This window comes from Canis lupus, chromosome X (genome assembly GCF_048164855.1).
Source record: "Canis lupus baileyi chromosome X, mCanLup2.hap1, whole genome shotgun sequence".
Classification (NCBI taxonomy): Eukaryota; Metazoa; Chordata; class Mammalia; order Carnivora; family Canidae; genus Canis; species Canis lupus.
The window spans coordinates 1430585-1453285 of NC_132876.1; the positions used below are offsets into that span (position 1 = coordinate 1430585).

The following is a 22701-nucleotide window of genomic DNA, read 5'->3' on the forward strand; positions in this document are numbered from 1 at the left end:
GAGTAAGCATCCGACTCTTGGTTTCAGCTCAGGTCATAGTTTCGGGGATGTGGGATCGAGCCCCACATGGGGTTCGGTATTCAGGGGTAGGTCTGCTTGATGATGCTCTCCTTCTCGCTCTCCCTCAAGCAAATACATAAATCTTTTTTAAAGAGAAAGAGTATGTAAAGAACAATGGTGAATTTATTGGGATTATTCAAGTCAGAAGAGAAGGAAAGCTGGTCTTGAACTTGTCTTTTACAGAAAAATAAATTTCCAAAAGAATCAAAGCTGAAGTTGAAGAAAAAAATGAAAGCATACACTTAAATAGGAAATATAAAACCATTAAAGTCAAAGGAGAAAGCCCTGATGAAGAAATGTGTGTATGATACAAAACCCAGAAGCCACGTGTGAACAAAAATGAACCAGTGTCTGGATCCAAGGAAGTGTCACGTGATTTGTGGTAGAGACACCATAAAAGCATCCAACTGGATCTCAGGTGAGCAAAGCATTCATGACTCAAATAGTAAACAAAGCAGGATGCAAAATCCAGAAGGAAAAATCGAATAAACAACAAAGAACACCAATGTCTAATTACACAAAGGTGCTGATCTCTGTTATGGAAGAAACATGATAAATAAGATAAAATGACAAGCAACAAGTCAGGAAAACGTCAGTAACCCAAATGGTACACTAAAGCTAATGCCTTTAAAATGCAAATATATCCTAGAAATAAAGACACAAGAAGACAAAGAGCCCAGCAGGAAGTTGTACAAATGGAGGGAGGGAAGATGGAATCCCCTGGAAAATAATCAGAAGCAGCCAATTTGGGGCACGGTATTGCTGCGGGTGGGGGAGTCTGCCTTGTGTGCACGGGGTTCTCAGTTCTCGGACCCCCCACGAGAGAGAAACATGACTACCCGCGCTCACAGAAAGCCAGCCAGAAGGAAGGTGACAACACAAATTAGCTTATTAAGGACAGTACAGTCTCAAGGCGGGAGAGGTGGCAGGCCCCAAGCTGGTGACTGCACCTGGGCTGGTGGGAGCTTTCTTTGTATGTTTGCAGAGGTCATGGGTCATGGCTGGCAGCGGGGCCTCCGACCAAGGTTGTGTCCCATCATCTAAGGGGGTCCTCCAGGTTGGCGTGGGGGTAAAACCCAGTGTAGATCTGTGATAATGAAGCCATAGGTGATCCTGGAGCTGAGGTGGAAGAGGAGAGCAGGTGGCCTGCAGGTGTGTCTCCTGGTCTGTCAGCAGCCCTCTCCCTCTGCCCTCCTCCTTCTCTTCCATTCTCCTACTCCCCCTTCCCCTTCTCCCTCCCTACTGCTCCCCCTTCCCTCTCCTCCTTCTTCCCCCTTCCCCCTGCCCCTTACTCCCCATACCCCCTCCTCCTTCTTCCCCTTCTCCCTCCTCCTCCTCCTTCTTCCTCCCCCTCCCCTCCCCCTTCCCCATCCTCCCCTCCTCTTCCTCCCCCCCCCTTGTAAACCTCTAGGCCCAGACAATCAAAGCCACAATCAGGATGCTGTGCACTCAGCATTCTAACCTGTCCCCTACTGTCACCCCCCTGCCTGCAGCTCTGGTCTAACCTGCCTACTTTATCAGTAGGATCCTATTGATGTAAAAAAGAGTCAAGGGTGCAGGTCACTATACCCTGGGGAAAAACCTGCAAGAACGCACACAAAACTGTTCATCATGGTTACCACGGACACTGAGGTGATGAGGCATTTTTACTTTCTAACAACACGCCTTGGTGTAAGGCATGAATGATTTTATAGTGAGTGTGTATCCTAGTGGGCAAAACTGCAACATGTCTAAGCACCGAGAAGTGTGAACACACTTATAAGTTTCTGGAAGTTCAGAACTCAGCCAATGACCGTGTTTTGCCTCTGTAAATAGGAAACAACATTTTAGGATGAAACACCACGACGGAAATGCTTCCAGGGCACAACTAGGACCCAGAGCACGACAGCCACAGCAGAACTAGAGAAGAACAGGGAACCTCGGTGGCCCGTGTCTGGGAGCTTGGTCGGCAGGGGGAGGTCCCAGAAGAAGTGGGTGAGGAGGCGAGGCCCACGGAGCTGGGGCAGAGCGGCCAGGGTGCTGTGGGTGAGCGCTGCCCAAGGCGAGCAGGCAGGCGGTGGCCCAGACACTGACTCCGCACCCTGAGCTCCGAGGGCCAGTTCAGATGGAGCTCATGCGATCGGCAGCATCCTGCCTGAGGTGGATCTGGAATGGGCAAGGAGAAGGTGGTGGCAGCTGGCCCAGGACAATGGCAGTGCAGGAGGAGCTGTAATGGAGACAGGGGAACAGGGAAGGCTTAAGTCTCAGGAAGGGGCGTGATGCTCCAGGACCGTTGCAGTGTGAAGGGGCAGACATCCACCTCCTCCCCTCTCACTTGAATTTTATTTTGTCCTCCCTGTTAGAGGATTGACTGCCGATGACCCTGCCCAGCTCCAAATTCCTGTCACCTCCCGCCTTGACCACCTCTCCCTGGTGACTCGGACCATGCAGCGCCGTGTGCCTCCTTTTTCTGCTAAGCCGCAGTGGGCAAGAGGGCACCAAACCCAGGGTCCTGTCCCATCCTAGGCACCCCTCGCTAGGGTACTGATTCCTGTAGTAGTTGCTGCTTTATGGGCTTGGGGTGCACATGTTCTGTTTGGTGATTAAATGTTTATTAGATATAGGAAATAAAACAGCTTCCATTCTGCATCGGGTTTAATTTTAGCTTCTCCTCCTCCGAAACTTCTTGGCTTTGTTCTCAGGTTGGAAAGGAGGTCCTGGGATCCAGATACCATAGTATAAGGCAACTGAAGACAATTTAGGAAATGGGAGAAATAATTGTGTCATTATTCAACAGTAACTACTATCAGCATGTGAGAATATTTCCTTAGTTGTATCCTTTCATTTATATATTAATGTCTAACATCAGAATACTAAGTAAGATTTTGTGGCGAATTGGCATTGATTCCGATCTGGGAAGAAAAGTGCTAGGACAACCGGTTACGTGGGTCCCACTCCACCCTCTCGACTCACCTATTACCTGAGGCCTCATTCCCCGGGGTTCCCTGGGATTTCCCGAGCGCCTTCCTCTGTGTGGCTCTCTCTTGCATCATCTGTCCCCAAAGTGGTTTTCCAGCTCATTATGCTGCTGCCTTCTTCCCTAAAGTCAGGACGCGGGCCCTTGAGGAAAAGACAAAGGGGAACTGGTCTCCCTGAAGTGGGGAGGAGAGATGAAGTGGGTTCTTCTCCGCCTGTCCCTGCAAGATGCCCTGATTTCACAGCACAGTGGGGCTGCTCTCGAGGCACACTGTGGCCTGAGGAGGGGATGGGCAAGGCCCCATTGCAACAGGTGAGTCTCTGGGATGGACACAGGAGGAACAAGGCATTGTCTGGGGGAGAACCACTGTTTGCAGAGAGACTGAGCTGTGCAGAACTCTATGACGACACATTTATGAATTTGTCCCCGTCTGTGGGTCTGTGAATAGGTCTGCCGGAAGTTGGGAAAATAAAGGCAACCCTGTCTTGTCTGTGAGGAAGGCATCCAAGCAAGAGGGTGACCAGTGTCTAGAATGGCTTGTGACATTGGGCAATGTCACCAAAGAGAGCCCCAGCCTGGGCCTCAACAGTCTCTGTCACTCCTGTTCTTTCTGATTTTCTACTGGGCAGGCAGCTGTCATCTCAGGTGTGTGCAGGGGGGACCCCTAGGCAGAGAACAAGGATGTTTCCACACATGCTCATCTAGAAATGTGAAACATCACCTGTTTGAGTGAAAGATAAAAATCACATGATCCATAGACACACAAAATGCATTCGACAAAAGACAACATATTTTCATAGCAAAAACCTTCAATAAATGGGGGATAGAATTAGCATTCCCCGATATAAAAAACAAACCCCACAGCTAATATCATACTCAACAGTGAAAATTTGAAAGTTTTTCCTCGAAAATCAAGAAGAAGGTATGGCTGGTCAGAGGCATACTCGGTGAAATTTCAATACTTAAATTTCAGATTTCTTGAGAATTGGTGTGTGGCCCAGCAAATGCACATCAAACATACTTGTACTGGAAAATAATGTGCAGTACACACACATCTAAAGTTTAGATTTTGAATTTAGTGTTGTAAGGACATCAAGCAAGGTAGTTGATAGTATCGATGGGATGTCCTATGTCAGGGCCCAAGAATCCTTTTTTTTTTTTTTTTTTTTTTTTTAGGATTCTATATATGTATTCATGAGAGACACAGAGAGAGCACAGGGACATAGGCAGGGGGAGATTTCATCTTGTTTTATCGGTTCCCTCCCCTCCCCTATGATCCTCTGTGTTGTGTGTTAAGTTCCCCGTACGAGTGAGATCATATGATAATTGTCTTTCTCTGACTTATTTTGCTTCCATCATACCCTCTAGTTCCTCCACGTTGTTGCAAATGGCAATGACAAGATTTCATTTTTTGATGACTGAGTAGGAGTCCATTGTGTGTGTGTGCGTGTCTCTCTCTCCATCTGAAGAACACTGTGTCTTCCGATCCGTGTGCATGATACGCTTCTCCATTCATGTAGGTTTCCTTTGATGCCTCTTACCAATAGCTTTGAGCCTCATTGTAAACCTTTTGCACACGTTATTAAAGGTGTCACCCAGCATGTCAGGTTTGGGCATGCTAGTGTCAACGATAGTGATTTGTTTTTTATTTTCACTCCTTTCCTTTTGTAGATTACTTAGGATTTCTTACATATATGTCTGTGAATAAAGATGATTCTACTTCTTTTTTCCTTCAATCTGCAACTCTCTTATTTCTCTTTCTTGCCTAGTGCACTGCCTAGGATTTCCAGGAGGGTGTTGAATAGAAGTGGTGAACATCCATACCTTGTTTCTCAAAGTTTGCTCGGGGGTGAAGGGGTGGGTTGGCTGGGGGAAGGCATGTGTGCGTGCATGTGTGTGTGTGTGTATCTTTCAGCATTAGGTATCATGTTAGCTGTAAGATGTTTGTAGATTCCCTTTATCAGATTAAGAAAGTTTCCCTCTAGGCCTAGTTCTCTGAGAGCGTTTCTCATGAGTGGTTGTTGGATTTTGTCTAATGCATTTCTTCTGCATCTATTGAAATGATGGCATGTTCTCTCTCCTTTGTTTTCTTAATATGATGAATGACCATGATTTTATTTTATTTATTTATTTTTTGATTTTTTTATTTTATTTTATTTTTTTAGAGAAAACCAATCTTTCATTCTTGGGATAAGGTCACGATTGTATGATCCTCTTTATATATTGTTGGACTGAATTAGCTAATATTTAATCAAGTTTTTTCTGTGTCACTTCATGAAGGACTTTGATCTAGGGTTTTCTTTTCTTAGCAATGTCTTCATATGGTTTTCGTGTTGTGTAATGCTGGCCTCATACAATGATTTGGGAAGTGTTTCCCCTCCTCTGCTTTCTGAAAGAATTTGGATAGGATTGGTAATATTTCTCCGTTAAGTATTTGGTTGTATCTACCAGTAAAGCCATGTGGGCCTGGAGTTTTCTGTTCCATTTCTCTTATAGACTTGGGGATATTCAGGTTTTCTATTTCTTCTCGAGTCAGTTTAGGTAAATTGTGTTATTCAAAGAATTTGTCCATTTTCTCTATGTTGGGAAACGTATCCACAAATATTATTCCTGATAATCCCTGGTTACGTTATTTTTTTTAAAAAAATCCGTTTTCTTGTTTCTTTTTAAATATTTTATTTATTCATGAGAGAGAGAGAGAGAGACGTAGAGACACAGAGGAGAAGCAGGCTCCATGCAGGGACCCAGACATGGGACTTGATCCTGGGACTCCAGGACCACGCCCTGGGCTGCAGGTGGCGCTAAAGGTCTGCGCCACCAGGGCTTCCCCCTTGGTATTTTTTTTTCAGTATGATGCTGAGTGAAGTAAGTCAATTGGAGAAGGACAAACAGTGTATGTTCTCATTCATTTGGGGAATATAAATAATAGTGAAAGGGAATATAAGGGAAGGGAGAAGAAATGTGTGGGAAATATCAGAAAGGGAGACAGAACATGAGAGACTCCTAACTCTGGGAAACGAACTAGGGGTGGTGGAAGGGGAGGAGGGTGGGGGGTGGGGGTGAATGGGTGACGGGCACTGAGGGGGGCACTTGACAGGGTGAGCACTGGGTGTTATTCTCTATGTTGGCAAATTGAACAGCAATAAAAAATAAATTTATTAAAAAAAAGAAAGCTTTCAGTTTCATGTATTTTCTCTATTGTTTTCCCATGTAACATTTTATTCACATCTGCTCTTATCTTCATTACTTCTTTCGCACTGTGTATTTAGATTTTAATTTGCTCTCTTATGTCTGATTTTCTGCAATATTGTCCTATCAGTTATGAAAAAGGAGTGTGAAAATGTTTCTCCAATTGTGGATTCATCTATTTCTCTTTTTTTTTTTTTCTGTGAGTTTTCTTTCATGTATTTTGGAGCCCTGTTATAAGTAGTGCACACATATTTAGAGTTTTAGGTTTTCTTCACAAAGTGAACCCTTTATCATTAGCAAACATCCTCCATCCAGTCATCTCCCTTGTCCTGAAGTCTACTCTGCCTATAGGTACAGCTACTCAAACTTTCTTACGATTGAGTTTGCTCAGTATATATCTTTATCCATCTTTTTCCTTATATCATGCTTCACATTTGAGGCAGATTTCTTATGCTTAGCATATAGTTTTGCTTTGCCTTTTTTTATCCAGTCTGGCAATCTCTGCTTTTTAGTTGCACCATGTAGATCATTTACAATAAATGTAAGTAGTGACACGGCTGAGTTGAAATCTACCATCCTGCTATTTAACTTCTCTTTGTCTCATGTGTTCTGTGTTCCCCTCTCCATCTTTTCATGCCTTCTTTCAGATGAGTAATTTCTAGAATTTCACTATATGTGTATAGATTTTATATCATAGAACATGACAACGGTATACCTCCAATTACCCACTCCTGTGCTTTGTGCTATTGCTGTCGTGCATTTCATTCCCTATGGAGGTTACAAAGCCCACATCATGTGGTGAATACTTTTGCTTTAAATGGTTTGCTATGGTTGAAAGAAATTTTAAAGAGAGAAAAAATCTTTTATATTCACCCACGTACTTTCCATGTCTGGAACTGTGCGTTACTGCACGTAGGTCCAAGCTCCCATCTGGTATCACCCTTCCTGGTGGAGAATGTTCTTTAGCATTTCTCGTAGTGCAGGCTTTCTGCTGACAACAAAGGATCTCAGCTTCTGTATGTCACCAAAAACCTTTATTTTGCCTTCTCTTTTTCTTGAGGGTGGTGGACTGTTGTATGAGCCATTAACTTACAAGAAGACTTAACATACAATAATCCATTTTAAGGTGAAAATTCCGTGGTATTTAGTACATTCATATGTGAAACGATTACCTACAGGGCTGGCACCATGAGAGCAGCCAGAGAAACAGGGTCAGTTCACCACGGGAGGGAGGGCAGAGCCACCTCCTGTGGAGGCAGGCACCAGGCCAGGGTGTCTGCTGCTGCGGGTCCATGTGCAGATGTGATTCGGGGCAAGGAGCTGCCGGACTTGTTGCCTGATGACAGAGGAGAGGAGAGAGCGTATCACAGAGGGCCCGGTGAGCCTCGGGCAGGACTGTGGCTTTGACCCCGTGTGACATGGGAGGTACCGGGAGGTCCAGAGCAGGAGAAGGAGGGACACGATGAATGTCTTATCACTGATCCCGGGTTGGGGCTCTGCTGGGTGGGCGCTGGGGAAGTAAGGGGTCCGGCACAGATGATTACAGGGTCTAGGTTCCTCATTCAGATAGGCGTTTCTGGGGAGTCCCTGGGTGGCTCAGCGGTTTAGCACCTGCCTTTGACCCACGGCATGATCCTGGAGGCCAGGGATCAAGTCCCAGGTTGGGCTCCCGGGATGGAGCCTGCTTCTTTCCTCCTCCTGTGTCTCTGCCTCTCTCTATATATATATCTCTCATGAATAAGTAAATAAATAAATCTTTAAAAAACACACACACACACACGCAAAAAAAAAAAAACACAAGGGCGTTTCTGAGGGATTGACTGACACCCTTATGGGAGGTGGGCACACCGAGGTTTCCAGGTCGTGCACCTCTCTGGGTGTGGGGTTACCGGTCCGGCTCCCCAGGCCTCCACCTCACCACTGTCCTCCCAAGTCTAACCTCACTCCTTCCATTCCGAGTCTCATTGTCCTAAGCTTGGAACCTGTCTTCTTTGTCTCTGGACCTTCCCTTGTCCCCACTCCCTCTTGTAAATTAGAACCTCGGTTAGATCCTCATGTGATGCTGAGTCGACTCTACAGGTTTCCGTTCATGACTGCATGCGGCTGGGGAACGAGACCCTAGGATCCCAGTTTCTTCTGGAAGGGCTGGCTGGCACAAAGTTGAGGCCCTTGCTCTTCGAGATCTTTCTGCTGGTCTACATAATGGCTATGGTTGGGCACCTGGGCATCGTCAGCCTTACTGTGCTGGACTCCCGACTCCACCCCTCCCACCATGTACTTCTTCTTAGCCAACCTGTAGCTGCAGGACACTGCCTATATCTCCAACACGGTGCCCCGGCACTGGCACGCCTGCTGGCGGCAGTGTGGCCTGTGCCCCACGGAGCTTGCCTCACCCAGATGATCTTCACTCACGTCCTAGCACCTGGGAGTGCCTCCTGACCACAGCTGTGGCCGGTGATGGCTCTGCGGCCCTCTGCCAGCTGCTGCACTACTGAGACCTCATGGGCCAGGGGACCGGCACGGGGCTGGACCCCACTGCCTGCCTGCTCGCCTTGGCCAGTGCCCACCCACAGCACCCTGGCCGCTCTGCTCCAGCTCTGCGGGCCTCGCCTCCTCACCCACTTCTTCCAGGTCCTCCGCCCGCCAACCAAGCTCTCTCGCTCCCGCACGTGGGCCACCAAGCTTCCCCTGTTCTTCTTCAGTTTTGCGGTGGCCCTCGCACCCCAGGCCCTGGTTGTGCCCTGGAAGCATTTCCATCCTGGTGTTTGATTCTAATACGTTGTTTTCTATTTGTGGAGGCGAAACACGGTCATTGGCTGAGCTGTGCACTTCCAGAAACTTATAAGGTGACACCGGGAACATGCCCTCTGGGGTCTCACCACCCAGAGAGATGCCCTGGGTACATCTTGCTGGGTGCTTCCAGGCTTCTTTGGGAACTACAAAGGTATGCGCGTGCAGAGTTCCAGGGAGGACAGCAAAACCCAAATCACAGTGTGTTCACACTTCCCGGTGCTTAGACATGTTGCAGTTTTTCCCACTAGGATACACACTCAATATAAAATCATTCATGCCTTACGCCAAGGCGTGTTGTTAGAAAGTAAAAATGCCTCATCACCTCAGGGTCTGTGGTAACCACGAGGAACAGTTTCGTGTGTGTTCTTGCAGGTTTTTCCCCAGGATATAGTGACCTGCAACCGTGACTCTTTTTTTACATCAATAGGATCCTACTGATAAAGTAGGCAGATTAGAACTGAGCTGCAGGCAGGGGCCCTGACAGTAGGGGACATGTTACAAGCCTCAGGGCACAGCATCCTGATTGTGGCTTTGAATGTCTTGCCTTGGGGCTTCCAAGGGGGAAGAGTGGGTGGGGGAGGAGGAGGGGACAAGAGATGGAGGTGGTGGGTGGAGGAAGGGGAAGGGGAGGAGACTAAAGGGAAAAGAGAGGGGAGTGGGATGGGGGAGGAGAGGGGAGGAGGAAGGAGGAGAAGGGGAAAGGGGGAAGTGGAAGGAGGGAGAAGGGGAGGAGGAGGGGAGGAGGGGAAAGGGGGAGGAGGGAGAAGGGGGAGGGCTGCTAGCAGACCAGGACCCACGCGGCTGAGGCCACCTGCTCTCCTCTTCCACCTCAGCCCCAGGGTCACCTATGGCTTCATTATCACAGATGTACACTGGGTTTCACCCCCACCCCAACTGGTAGGAGCCCCTTAGATGAGACACAACCTTGGTCGGAGACCCCCGCTACCAGCCTTAACCCGTGACCTCTGCAAACAAACAAGGAAAGACCCCCCAGCCCGGGTGCAATCACTGGCTCCGGGCATGCCGCCTCTCCCTCCTTGAGATTGTACTGTCCTTAATAAGCTAGTTTGTGCTGTCACCTTCCTTCTGGCTGGCTTTCTGTGAGAGTGGGTCCTCGTGTCACTCATGGGGGATCCGAGAACCAAGAGCCCCGTGCACCCAAGGAGGACTCCACCACCCGCAACAATACTGTGCCTCAAATTGGCTGCTTCTGATTCTTTTCCCGCAGATACCAGGTTCTTGCGATTTGTACAACTTCCTGCTGGGCTCTGTCTTCTTATGTCTTTATTTCTAGGAGTTATTTGCATTTTAAAGGCATTAGATTTAGTGTACCATTTGGGTTACTGACGTTTTCCTGACTTGTTGCTTGTCGTTTTATCTTATTTATCATGTTTCTTCCATAACAGAGATCAGCACCTTTGTGTAATTAGACATTGGTGTTCTTTGTTGTTTATTCGATTTTTCCTTCTGGATTTTGCATCCTGCTTTGTTTACTATTTGAGTCATGAATGCTTTGCTCACCTGAGTCCCAGTTGGATGCTTTTATGGTGTCTCTACCACAAATCACTTGACAGACACTTCCTTGTATCCAGACACTGGTTCATTTTTGTTCACACGTGGCTTCTGGGTTTTGTATCCTGCATACATTTCTTCATCAGGGCTTTCTCCTTTGACTTTAATGGTTTCATATTTCCTATTTAATTGTATGCTTTGATTTTTTTCTCCCACTTCAGCATTGATCCTTTTAGAAATATATTTTTCTGTAAAAGGCAAGTTCAAGACCAGATTTCTTTCTCTTCTGACTTGAATAATCCCAATAAATTCACCATTGTTCTTTAGATACTCTTTCTCTTTAAAAAAGATCTATGTATTGCCTTGAGGGCGAGGGAGAAGGAGAGCATCATCAAGCAAACCCACCCCTGAATGCCAAACCCTATGTGGGCCTCAATCCCACATCCCCGAAACCATGACCTGAGCCAAAACCAACAGTCGGATGCGTACTCCACTGAGCCACTCAGGGGCTCCTTATGGACACTTTCAAGCTTGGTGTCTCTCTGGCTCCTGACTCGTAGTTTTACATCTTTTTCTCCAGTCACATCTCTGGCTTGGTTCCTTAGAATACTGCTTGTGTCCTGGCTGATAAACCCTCCCTTCCCATGAGAATATGGGTCCTGCTTTTGATTTTGGACATCAACTTTGTTTTGCGGCCCCCTATCTTGCCCTATCTCCTCATATCATTCACTTTATTGTATAGCAGAATAATGTTCCCTCATCCCTTAACTGGGTAATATGCTATCATCACAGAAATCTGGATAAATATGCCATGGAGGAATTTACAGTCCCTACAAATTAGGAGCTCAATAACCTGAAATCTCTATCACGACTAAAACTCGGACTGTGTATATTTTCCCATATCTATGTGTATGCCGTCTTTTGAAACAAAATACTTGTAACAGCATTATTAATAAAGGCTTTTTATTAAAAAAAAAGAAGAAGAAGAAAAGGAAAGACCCAAATGCTGTTCCCCAATGCAAGAGGCCTCTAATCTACCCACTGATGCCCCAACCTTTTCTCTCTCATCCCCTTCTTGTCCTCAGGTTTCTCCCTGCACCTTTGCCAAGGCAATCCAAGCTGAGCCAATCAAGTCTCTCTGTCTGTCGGTCTGTCTTCCTCCGTCTCTGTCTCTCTCTCTTCTCCCATACCAATCCCAATTTTCTCCACTGTATCCTTAAGGTCATTTCCTCAGGGAGGCCATCCCAGTGCGCTCAACGTGGACTGGACAGAGAAATAAATGTGCAAGAATAAAGTCAGATGTGCGCTTAGACTTTGATGAAGATGACATTTTAATTCAGTAGGGATATATGGATTATGTGATAAATGATGTTGAGACACGTGACTAACCTTGGGCAGGGGAAGAGACAAAGTTAGACCAATGGTATTTTTCACACCAAAATAAATTTCTAGTGTATTAACATTTTAAAGTACCAAAAGACGTTATGGATGACAAACTTTACACTTTTACAGTAGGTAAGGCTTTCTATTGGACACAAATTACAGATATCAAAATGGAAAAAATCTCCCACTGAAATACATCTCAAAATTTTAAAGACCCTCTGTCTAGAAAAGAAGTTAACAAGGATGCAGGGAAGCAATGAAGAAGGAAAGTGTTTTCAAATGATGACAAGATTTGGTATCTTTAATATGTAAAGAGCATTCATGGATCAATAAGTAAAATGTGCCTATTTGAATTTAAAAACACAGGTAAATGATATGAATGGACGGTTCTCAGAAGAAGAGACACCCCTGTCTCAATGTCATAGGACTGGTTGTCAAGCCACATTAAAGATCAAAAGAAAGTGAAACCGTATTGAGGTATGATCTTAGTGAGCATATGGGGAAAGATTTAAAAGACTGAAAATGTCCTATTTGGGGTAGGTGATGGGCTGAGCTGTATCTCCCTGCCTACACAAAGTCCTGTGTTGAAATCCTAAACACTAATGGGCCTGCATCTGGATGGAGATAGGGACTTTAAGGAGATCATTAGGTTAAACAGAGTCTTATGGGTGGGCCCCTACTCTGACCGGACTGGTGTCCTTGTAAGAGGAGGAACAGGCACCAAAGAGCTCGCTTCCTCTCTCTCCACACCCTCAAGCAGGAGACCTCCCCAGAAAGCAATGGTGCTGGCACCATGCTCTTTGACTTGGAGTCTCCAGAACTGAGAGAATATACATTTCTGTTGTTTAAGGCACTTAGCATGTGGTCTTTTGTCATGGCGGCCTGAGCTGACAAATACAGGGAGGGGGGAGGTCAGAAGATGGACACTTGCCTCCACAGTTGGTTGGAGTCGAATTGGCGCGACTATTTGGGAGGAGAATTTGGTAATACGTGTCAGATGCTTTCACAGGACCTTCCCCTGAGGCGCCTGGGTAGCTCATGCGGCAGAGCAGGCGAGTCTTGACCTCGAGGTAGTGAGTTTGAGCCCACATTGGGTGTGGAGTTTATTTAAGACAAGAAGAAGGAGAGGGAGAAAACAAAAGAAAAGGGCTTATTCCCTGACCTAACACATCCCCTTCTGAACATCTACTGTATGTAACACGTTACACAACAACAAATGTACCAGTTACTCATTTATTTCAGCATAGTTTATGATAGTGAAAATTAGAAACAACTTAGAGGTAGGCCGACCTACAGGAGACCGGTTAGCATAGTCATGCGACGTACCTTGTGCAGCAGGTGATGCAGCCACTGAGAATACCGTGGAAGCCATGAGCTTCTCCATCTCCACCCAATAGCCTGCTTCTGGGCCAATCTTGGAAACACTATCTGGAAACGGGTGGCCCTTCCTCTTGTCCCTCTCCTGCATCTGCCCTGTGCTGTCCCTACCCTCCTCCTTTGGAGTCTTACACACAAAAGTCTCCTGTTTCCTCCTTTTGTACCATAATGTGGCTTGATTGGTAGGGAGCCGATCCCTTAGCAAGAAAACAGGCCCATGTTGCCCTTGAAGTGAAGGAGGCCAAGTTCTCACGTCATGGCAGGGGCTTAAATAATGAATCATGGCAGGGGGTTAAATAATGAACCAAACCATGGTTTCTCAGGCCAGTAATAGGTGAGACATTCCTCCTTCAGCCCGGGAATGATCCTAAAGTACTGTATGTAGAAAACCCAAAAGACTCTACCCCAAGATTGCAAGAACTCATACAGCAACTCAGCAATGTGGCAGGATAGAAAATCAATGCCCAGAAATCAGTGGCATTTCTATACACTAACAATGAGACTGAAGAAAGAGAAATTAATGAATTGATCCCATTTACAATTGCACCAAAAGCCATAAGATACCAAGGAATAAACCTTACCAAAGAGGTAAAAGATCTGTATTCTAATAACTACAGAACACTTCTGAAAGGAATGAAGGAAGACACAAAGAGATGGGAAAACATTCCATGCTCATGGATTGGAAGAATTAATATTGAAAATGTCTATGCTACCCAAAGCAACTTACACATTCGATGCAATCCCTATCAAAATACTATGCATTTTCTTCACAGAATTGCAACAAATAATCCTAAGATTTGTATGGAACCAGAGGAGACCGCAAATAGCCAGAGGAATGTTGAAAAAGAAAACCAAAGCTGGGGCATCACAATGCCTGACTTCAAGCTGTATGACAAAGCTGTGATCATCAAGACAGTGTGGTGCTGGCACGAAAACAGACACACATAGATCCATGGAACAGAGTAGAGAATGCAGAAATGGACCCTCAACTCTGTGGTCAACTCATCTTTGACAAAGCAGGAAAGAATATCCACCGGAAAAAAGACAGTCTCTTCAATAAATGGTGCTGGGAAAATTGGACACCCACACGCCGAAGAATGAAACCGGACCATTCTCTTACACCACACACAAAGATAAACTCAAAATGGATGAAAGATCTAAATCTGAGATAGGAATCCACCAAAATGCTAGAGGAGAACACAGGCAACAACCTCTTTGACCTCGGCCACAGCAACTTCTTGCCAGACAATGCTATTAAGGCAAGGGAAACAAAAGTGAAAATGAACTCTTGGGACTTAATCAGGATAAAATCTTCTGCACAGCAAAAGAAACAGTCGACAACCCAAAAGGGAACCTACAGAACGGTAGAAGATATTTGCAAATGACATATCAGATAAAGGGCTAGTATCCACGATCTATAAAGAACTTATCAAACTCAACACCCAAAAGACAAACAATCCAGTCAAGAAATGGGCAGAAGGGATCCCTGGGTGGCGCGGCGGTTTGGCGCCTGCCTTTGGCCCAGGGCGCGATCCTGGAGACCCGGGATCGAATCCCACGTCGGGCTCCCGGTGCATGGAGCCTGCTTCTCCCTCTGCCTGTGTCTCTGCCTCTCTCTCTCTCTCTCTGTGACTATCATAAATAAATAAAAATTGAAAAAAAATATTTAAAAAAAAAAAAAGAAATGGGCAGAAGACATGAACAGAAATTTCCCTAAATAAGACCTACACATGGCCAACGAGCATGGAAAAAATGCTCCACATCCCTTGCCATCAGGGAAACACAGATCAAAACCACAATGCGGCATCACTTTACACCAATGAGAATGGCTAAAATTAATACAAGAAACCACAAATGTTGGAGAGGATGCGGAGAAAAGGGAACCCTCTTACACTGTTGGTGGGAATGTAAACTGGTGCAGCCACTCTGGAAAACTGTGTGGAGGTTCCTCAAAGAGTTAAAAATAGACCTGCCCTATGACCCAGCAATTGCACTGTTGGGATTTACCCCACAGATACAGATGCAGTGAAAGGCCCAATGTTCATAGTAGCAATGTCCACAACAGCCAAACTGTGGAAGGAGCCTCGGTGTCCATCAAAAGATGATGGATAAAGAAGCTGTGGTCTATGTATACAATGGAATATTACTCAGCCATCAGAAAGGATGAATGCTCCCAATTACATCGATGTGGATGCTGAGTGAAATAAGTCAATAAGTATAAGACAATTATATGGTTTCACTCATGTGGAATATAAGAAGTAGTGAAAAGGACTAGAGGGAAGGGGGGAAACCAAGTGGGGAACAATTAGAGAGGAAGACAAACCATGAGAGACTCCTGACTCTGGGAATCAAAAGGTTGCAGAAGGGGAGGTGGATGGAGTGATGGAGTAACTGGGTGATGGGCACTGAGGAGGGCTCTTGATGGGATGAGCACTGGGTGTTGTACTATACATTGGCAAGTTCAATTTAAAGAAAATAAAAATTTTTTTTTTAATTTTTTTTTTTTAAATTTATTTATGATAGGCACACAGTGAGAGAGAAAGAGGCAGAGACACAGGCAGAGGGAGAAGCAGGCTCCATGCACCGGGAGCCCGACGTGGGACTCGATCCCGGGTCTCCAGGATCGCGCCCTGGGCCAAAGGCAGGCGCCAAACCGCTGCGCCACCCAGGGATCCCAGAAAATAAAAATTTTTTAAAGAAAATCAGTGTTGAAAGTGGGCATCCTTTCTTGCTCCTGATCTTAGAGGGAAAGCTTTCAGTCTTTTACCACTGAGCATGATGTTAGCTGTCGGTTTTTCATAAATTCCCTTTATCATATCTAGGAAGTTCTCTTAAATTCTTAGGGTTTTTAAATGTTTTTAACATGAAACGGTGTTGGGTTTTGTCAAAGATTGTATCTGTACCAATTGAGATGATTGGGTTTTTTCCTTTGTTTTATTGATTCACTGGTAGATTTCACATATGGAACCACATTTGCATTCCTAGAACAAATCTCACTTGGTGATTCTGTGTGTGTTTTTTTTTTAAAAGATTTATTTATTTATTTATTTATTTATTTATTTATTTATTTATTTCAGCACGGACGTGATTCGTGGGGAAGGGTAGAGGGAGAGGGAGAATCCTTGAGCTGGGAGCCTGATATGGGGCTCTGTCTCAGGACCCTGAGATCATGACCTGACCTGAGCTAAAATCAAGTCAGCCACTTAACCAACTGAGCCACTCAGGCACCCCTGTATGCAATTCTTTTTTTTTTAAGATTTTATTTATTTATTCATAGACACAGAGAAAGAGAGACAGAGATACAGACAGAGGGAGAAACAGGCTCCATGCAGGGAGCCCGATGTGGGACTTGATCCTGGGTCTCCAGGATCACACCCCAGGCTTCAGGCGGCGCCAAACCGCTCTGCCACCGGGGCTGCCCTGCAATTCTTTTAATATGTTACTGGATTCAGTTTGCTAGGATTGTGTTGAAGATTTTTGCATATATATTTTTAAGGGATGTTGATCTTTAGTTTTTTTTGTGGTCTCTGATTTGGCTTTGGGAACAGGGTAATGTTAGCCTCATAGACTGAGTTACCTGTTCCCTCCTCTTCTGTTTTTTGAAATTGAGAAGGATCAATGTTAGTTCTTCTTTAAATATTTGGTAGAATTCTCCAGTGAAGCTTTTCGGTCATGTATTTTCATTCACTGGGGAATTTTTTTTAATGGATTCAATCTCTTTACTCTTAAAGATTTGTTCAAGGGCAGCCCGGGTGGCTCAGTGGTTTAGCGCCGCCTTCGGCCCAGGGTGTGATCCTGGAGACCCAGGATCCAGTCCCATGTGGTGCTCCCTGCATGGACCCTGCTTCTCCCTCTACCTGTCTCTCTGCCTCTGTCTTTCTGTCTCTCTTTCTCTCTCTCTCTCTATGTCTCTGTGTGTGTGTGTGTGTGTTTGTGTGTTTTCCATGAATAAAAAAATAAAATCTTAAAAGATTTGTTCATATTTTCTTACCCAAATATCCATGTGGTTTACTCCTTCGCTTCTTTCAAGTCTTTCCTCAGATGTCTACTTCTATTTTTTTTAATATTTTATTTATTTATTCATGAGAGACACAGAGACCCAGACAGAGAGAGGCAGAGACAGAGAGAGAGGGAGAAGCAGGCTCCATGTGGGGAGCCCGATGTGGGACTCAGTCTTGGGAATCAGTCTTGGGACTCTGGGATCATATCATGGGCCAAAGGCAGGCGCCAAACCGCTGAGCCACCCAGGGATCCCAAATGCTGACTTCTTACCAAGGTTTTCCCTGGCCCCTATATCTATCATGAACCCCCACCTCCAACTCTTATCTCTTTTCCATGCTCTTTTTCCCTTAGGAATCATTGCCATTTTATATACTATTTATTTACTTTATATATTGTCTGCCCCCTATAGAAGAATATAAGCTCCATGAGGCAGCAATCGCTGCCTGGATTGTTCACCACTGAAGGGCTAGTGCCTAGGAATAACAGATTTTCAATTATATTTGTGGAATAAGTGTATGAATATATCAATATAGCTGGAACTCAGTGAGGGAACAATTCCTGGATGAGCTGGAGCCTTATAGGTCATAGTAATGAATATGGATTTTAGTTTGAAGTGAAATAGAGGCATAGGAAAGTACCAAGAAAGGCAGTAAGATTATCTTATTTATGTTTAAGATCAATCTGGAAAATATATTTGAGGGGGACTATATCGAAGTCAGAAATCAGTAACTTTATTGTCAATAGGTTTCAGGAGAGAGATGAAGATGCCTGAACTAGGATTTCAGCAGTGGAAATGGAGAAAAGTTGATGAATTCAAGACATATTTTGAATATAAATGAGACAGAACTAGTAAATGGATTAGATATGAAGGAGAGAAAAAAGTTTCAGTGACAATGATCATCATTAAAGCCATCTTAGATCTTTTCAACAAGACCAGCCAGCAGCTGAATATCACCAACTCACCACACTGGATAACACAAAGAACAGAATTAGTCAGGTGAGCCTTAACCAAATTTCTGATGCAAAATATTGTAGAACACAATACAATGATGATTGTTTTAAGCCGGAATATTTTTAGGTAGTTTATTACACAGATCAGCTCATCAAAACAACACTCTCATCAAGAACAATTAGAAAAGCTAGTGAATTCTAAAATCATATTTTTAAATGCATGGACCTTCAGAAGCAGTAAGGATTAAAGGGAGTAAATTCCAGAGAGGGGAGTACTATATGCTGAATATCTGTGTCCCTCTGAAAAGTCATATGTTGAAACTTAATTCCCAATGTGATGATATTTGGAAGCAGGGCCTTTGGGAGGTCATCAAGTCATAAGGGTTTAACTCCCATGAATGGGATTAGTCCCCTTATACAAGAGACCATAAAGAGCTCCCTCAGCCCCTCCTCTATGTGAGGACACAGCAAAAAGATAGCTGTCTATGAACAAGGAAGCAGGCCATCACCAGATACCAACCCTACCAAAACCTTGATCTTGGATTTCCAGCCTTCAGAACTATGAGAAATAAAAGTCTGTTATTATAAATCACCTAGACTGTGGCATTTGGAAATAGCAGCTTGAATGGACTAAGACAGAAATTAGTACTGACAAGTGCTGCTGTAACAAATTATCTCAAAAATATGGAAGCAGCTTTGGAACTGCGTGATCAGTAGGGGATGGAAGAGTTTTGAAGTGCGTACTAGAAAAAGCCTATATTGCCACAAACAGACAACCAAGGACAATTCTGGTGAGACCTCAGAAAGAAAAGGGGAGAGCCATGGAGAAAGCCACAGTCTTCATAATCATGAGCAGGATATGGGTAGAATATGGATAATAAAGGTCATTCTGACGTGGTCTCAGACAGAAATGGGAATATATTATGGCACTGGAGGAAAGGCCATCCTTTTTATAAAGTGTCAATGAACCTGGTTGAATCTTGTTTCTGTCCTAGTGTTTTGTGAAAGACAGAATTTACCAGCAATGAAATTGGATATTTAGCTGAAGAAATTTCTAAGCAAAGTGTTGAAAGGGCATATTGGTCCCTCCTGATTGCTTAGTAAAACTTGAGAAGAGAAAAGTGGTTTAAAGACAATTATTAATCAATAAGGAAGCATAAGTTAAAGATTTGGAAAATCCGGGCACCTGGGTGGCTCAGTGGTTGAGCATCTGCCTTCAGCTAGGGTCATGGTCCCAGGGTCCTGGAATGGAGTCCCTGCAGGGAGCCTGCTTCTCCCTCTGCTTATGTCTCTGCCTGTCTGTGTGTGTCTCCCATGAAGAAATAAATGAAATATTTAAAATAAGATTTGGACAATCCTCTGCCTAACCACATTGCAAAAAATGACAACACTAAGAATGTGGCCAAGTGACCATTTGATCGGGAAATGAGTATGGATTAGCGATCTCAATATAAGCGAAGCACTATTCTTTAAGACAATGGAAGAATGACCTCAAGGGTGCTTCTGAAATCTTCAGGACTAACCCTCCTATTACAAGCCCAGAGTACATGGGCTTTGGGGGACTTGACTGCTTCCACCTACGTTTTATTTTATTTTTAAATATTTTATTTATTTATTCCAGAGAGACACAGAGTGAGAGAGGCAGAGACACGGGCAGAGGGAGAAGCAGGCTCCATGCACGAAGCCCGATGTGGTATTTGAACCCGGGACTCCAGGATCACGCCCTCGGCCAAAGGCATACGCAAAACCGCTGAGCCACCCAGGTGTCCCTCCACCTAGGTTTTAAAAGACAAGGTTACCCAGCACAACCTCAGGCATGCAATCCCTGCCCATGAGAGCTTCAGGGCCCCAGCAGAGAGCAGCTGCAGGGCCATCCCACCAAGCTACGTGGTGACACTGCCATCCCAGTGGACCTGGAAGACAGAGCATCAAGCCGAACAAGATTATTCTTGAGCCTTAAGGTCTACTGGAATTTGCCCCATTAAGCTTTGGACTTACTTGGGATCTGTCAGTCTTTTCTTCATTCCTATTTCTCCCATTTAGAATGAAAAAGTCTATTTTATGCCTATCCCACCATTGTATTTTGGAAGCACACAACATGTATAGTTTCACAGGTTCACAGATGGAGAGGAATTTGCCTCAGCTCATACTTTGAGTCTTACCCACATCTGATTTAGATGACATCTACATAAGACTTGGCCTTCGACTTTAGAGTTTTTCTGTAACTGGTTAACCTTTTTAGTGCAACTACTATAGAATGATTGCATTTTGTGTGCAAAAAGGGATATGAATTTCGAAGAGCCAGTGTAGAATGCTATGGTCTGAATGTTTGTGTCCCCCCAGAATCCATATATTGAACCCTAACTAGCAATGTGATAGTATTAGTAGGTGAGGTCTCTCAAAGGGGTAAATAGATCTGCCCTACGACCCAGCATTTGCACTGCTGGGGATTTACCCTGAAGATACAGATGCAATGAAATGCCGGGCCACCTGCACCCCGATGTTTCTAGCAGCAATGTCCACAATAGCCAAACTGTGGAAGGAGCCTCGGTGTCCTTCGAAAGATGAAGGGATAAAGAAGATGTGGTTTATGTATACAATGGAATATTACTCAGCCATTAGAAACGACAAATACCCGCCATTTGCTTCAACGTGGATGGAACTGGAGAGTACTATGCTGAGTGAAATAAGTCAGTCGGAGAAGGACAAACATATGGTCTCATTCATTTGGGAATATAAATAATAGTGTAAGGGAATAGAGGGGAAGGGAGAAGAAATGGGTAGGAAACATCAGAAAGGGAGACAGAACATGAGAGACTCCTAACTCTGGGAAACGAACTAGGGGTGGTGGAAGGGGAGGAGGGCGGGGGGTGGGGGTGAGTGGGTGACGGGCACTGAGGGGGACACTTGACGGGATGAGCACTGGGTGTTATTCTGCATGTTGGTAAATTGAACACCAATAAAAATTATTTTATTAAAAAAAAAAAAGACCAGAAACAAACAAAGGATGTCAGGACTTGTTTTCTTTTTTTTTAATTTATAAATTTATTTTTTATTGGTGTTCAATTTTTAAAAATTTATATGATAAATAAACCTAGAATATCCTAAACAATCTTGAAAAAGAAGAAAGTGGGGATCCCTTTGTTGTCGACGTTTGGCGCCTGCCTTCGGCCCAGGGCATGATCCTGGGGTCCTGGGATCGAGTCCTGTGTCGGGCTCCTTGAGTGGAGCCTGCTTCTCCCTCTGCCTGTGTCTCTGCCTCTCTCTCTCTCTCTCTCTCTCTCTCTCTCCTCTCTCTCTCCCCCTCTGTCTCTCATGAATAAATGAATAAAATCTTAAAAAAAAAAAAGAAAAAGAACAAAGTTAAAGGACTAGGTACAGTAATCAAGACTGTTTGGTACTGGCATAAGGACAAACATGAAGATCAATTGGAACAGAGTTGAGAATCCAGAAATAAACCATCATATTTATGGTCAATTTATTTTCAACAAGGATGCCAAGACAATTCAATGAGGAAAGAACTATCTTTTCAACAAATAGTACTGGGGTAACTGAATGTCCACACACAAAAGAATGAACTTGGACCCCTACCTCATACCATGCACAAAAATTAAATCCTAAACGATTGTGGACCAAAAATTTAAGAGGCAAAACTGTAAAACTCTTAGAAGAAAACAAAAGTGTAAAATCATGATCTTGGATTGGATGATGGTTTCGTAGATATGACACCATAGGTACAAGCAAAAAGAAATATAGATAAACTAAACATCATCAAAATTAAAATTTTTCTGCTTCAAGGGACATCATCAAAAAAAATGAAAATACAATCTACTGGATGGTAGATCATCCTGCAAATCATATATCTAATAAGGGTCTACTATGCAGAATATAAAAAACTATTACAACTCACTTTAAAAAAAAAGAAAATGACCTAATTATTTTTTTTTAGTATTTTATTTTAAGTCATCTCTACACCCAATGTGAGGCCACTGACTGAGGCAGCCAGGTGTTTCTGTTATTGTCTTTTTAAATATAGGCATCTCGATGGATATGAAGTGGTATTTTGATGCGAGCCAAGCTACTCATGCTGTCTGACAAAGTCCAGGCATGAGGGTTAATCCTGAAAAATCGGGAGAAGCCACAGCTGGCTCCCACTGGTTCCTTTCACTTTGTTTTTGGCCATCTTCAGCATCATTATAATATTATCGGGGAATTTTCTTTTTTTTTTAATTTATTTTTTATTGGTGTTCAATTTACTAACATACAGAATAACCCCCAGTGCCTGTCACCCATTCACTCCCACCCCCCGCCCTCCTCCCCTTCCACCACCCCTAGTTCATTTCCCAGAGTTAGCAGTCTTTACGTTCTGTCTCCCTTTCTGATATTTCCCACACATTTCTTCTTATCGGGGAATTTTCATAAAATAAATGTGGAGTCTTAAAATAATCAAAATCTCTAACAGGCTTCTTAGAATAAAA

At 44.2% G+C, this 22701-nt stretch overlaps 1 pseudogene; it reads left to right on the plus strand.

The window, feature by feature from the left end:
- Window positions 1-8477: 8477 nt before the first annotated feature.
- On the plus strand, window positions 8478-8974 carry LOC140627871 (olfactory receptor 3A1-like; annotated as a pseudogene).
- Window positions 8975-22701: the final 13727 nt, after the last annotated feature.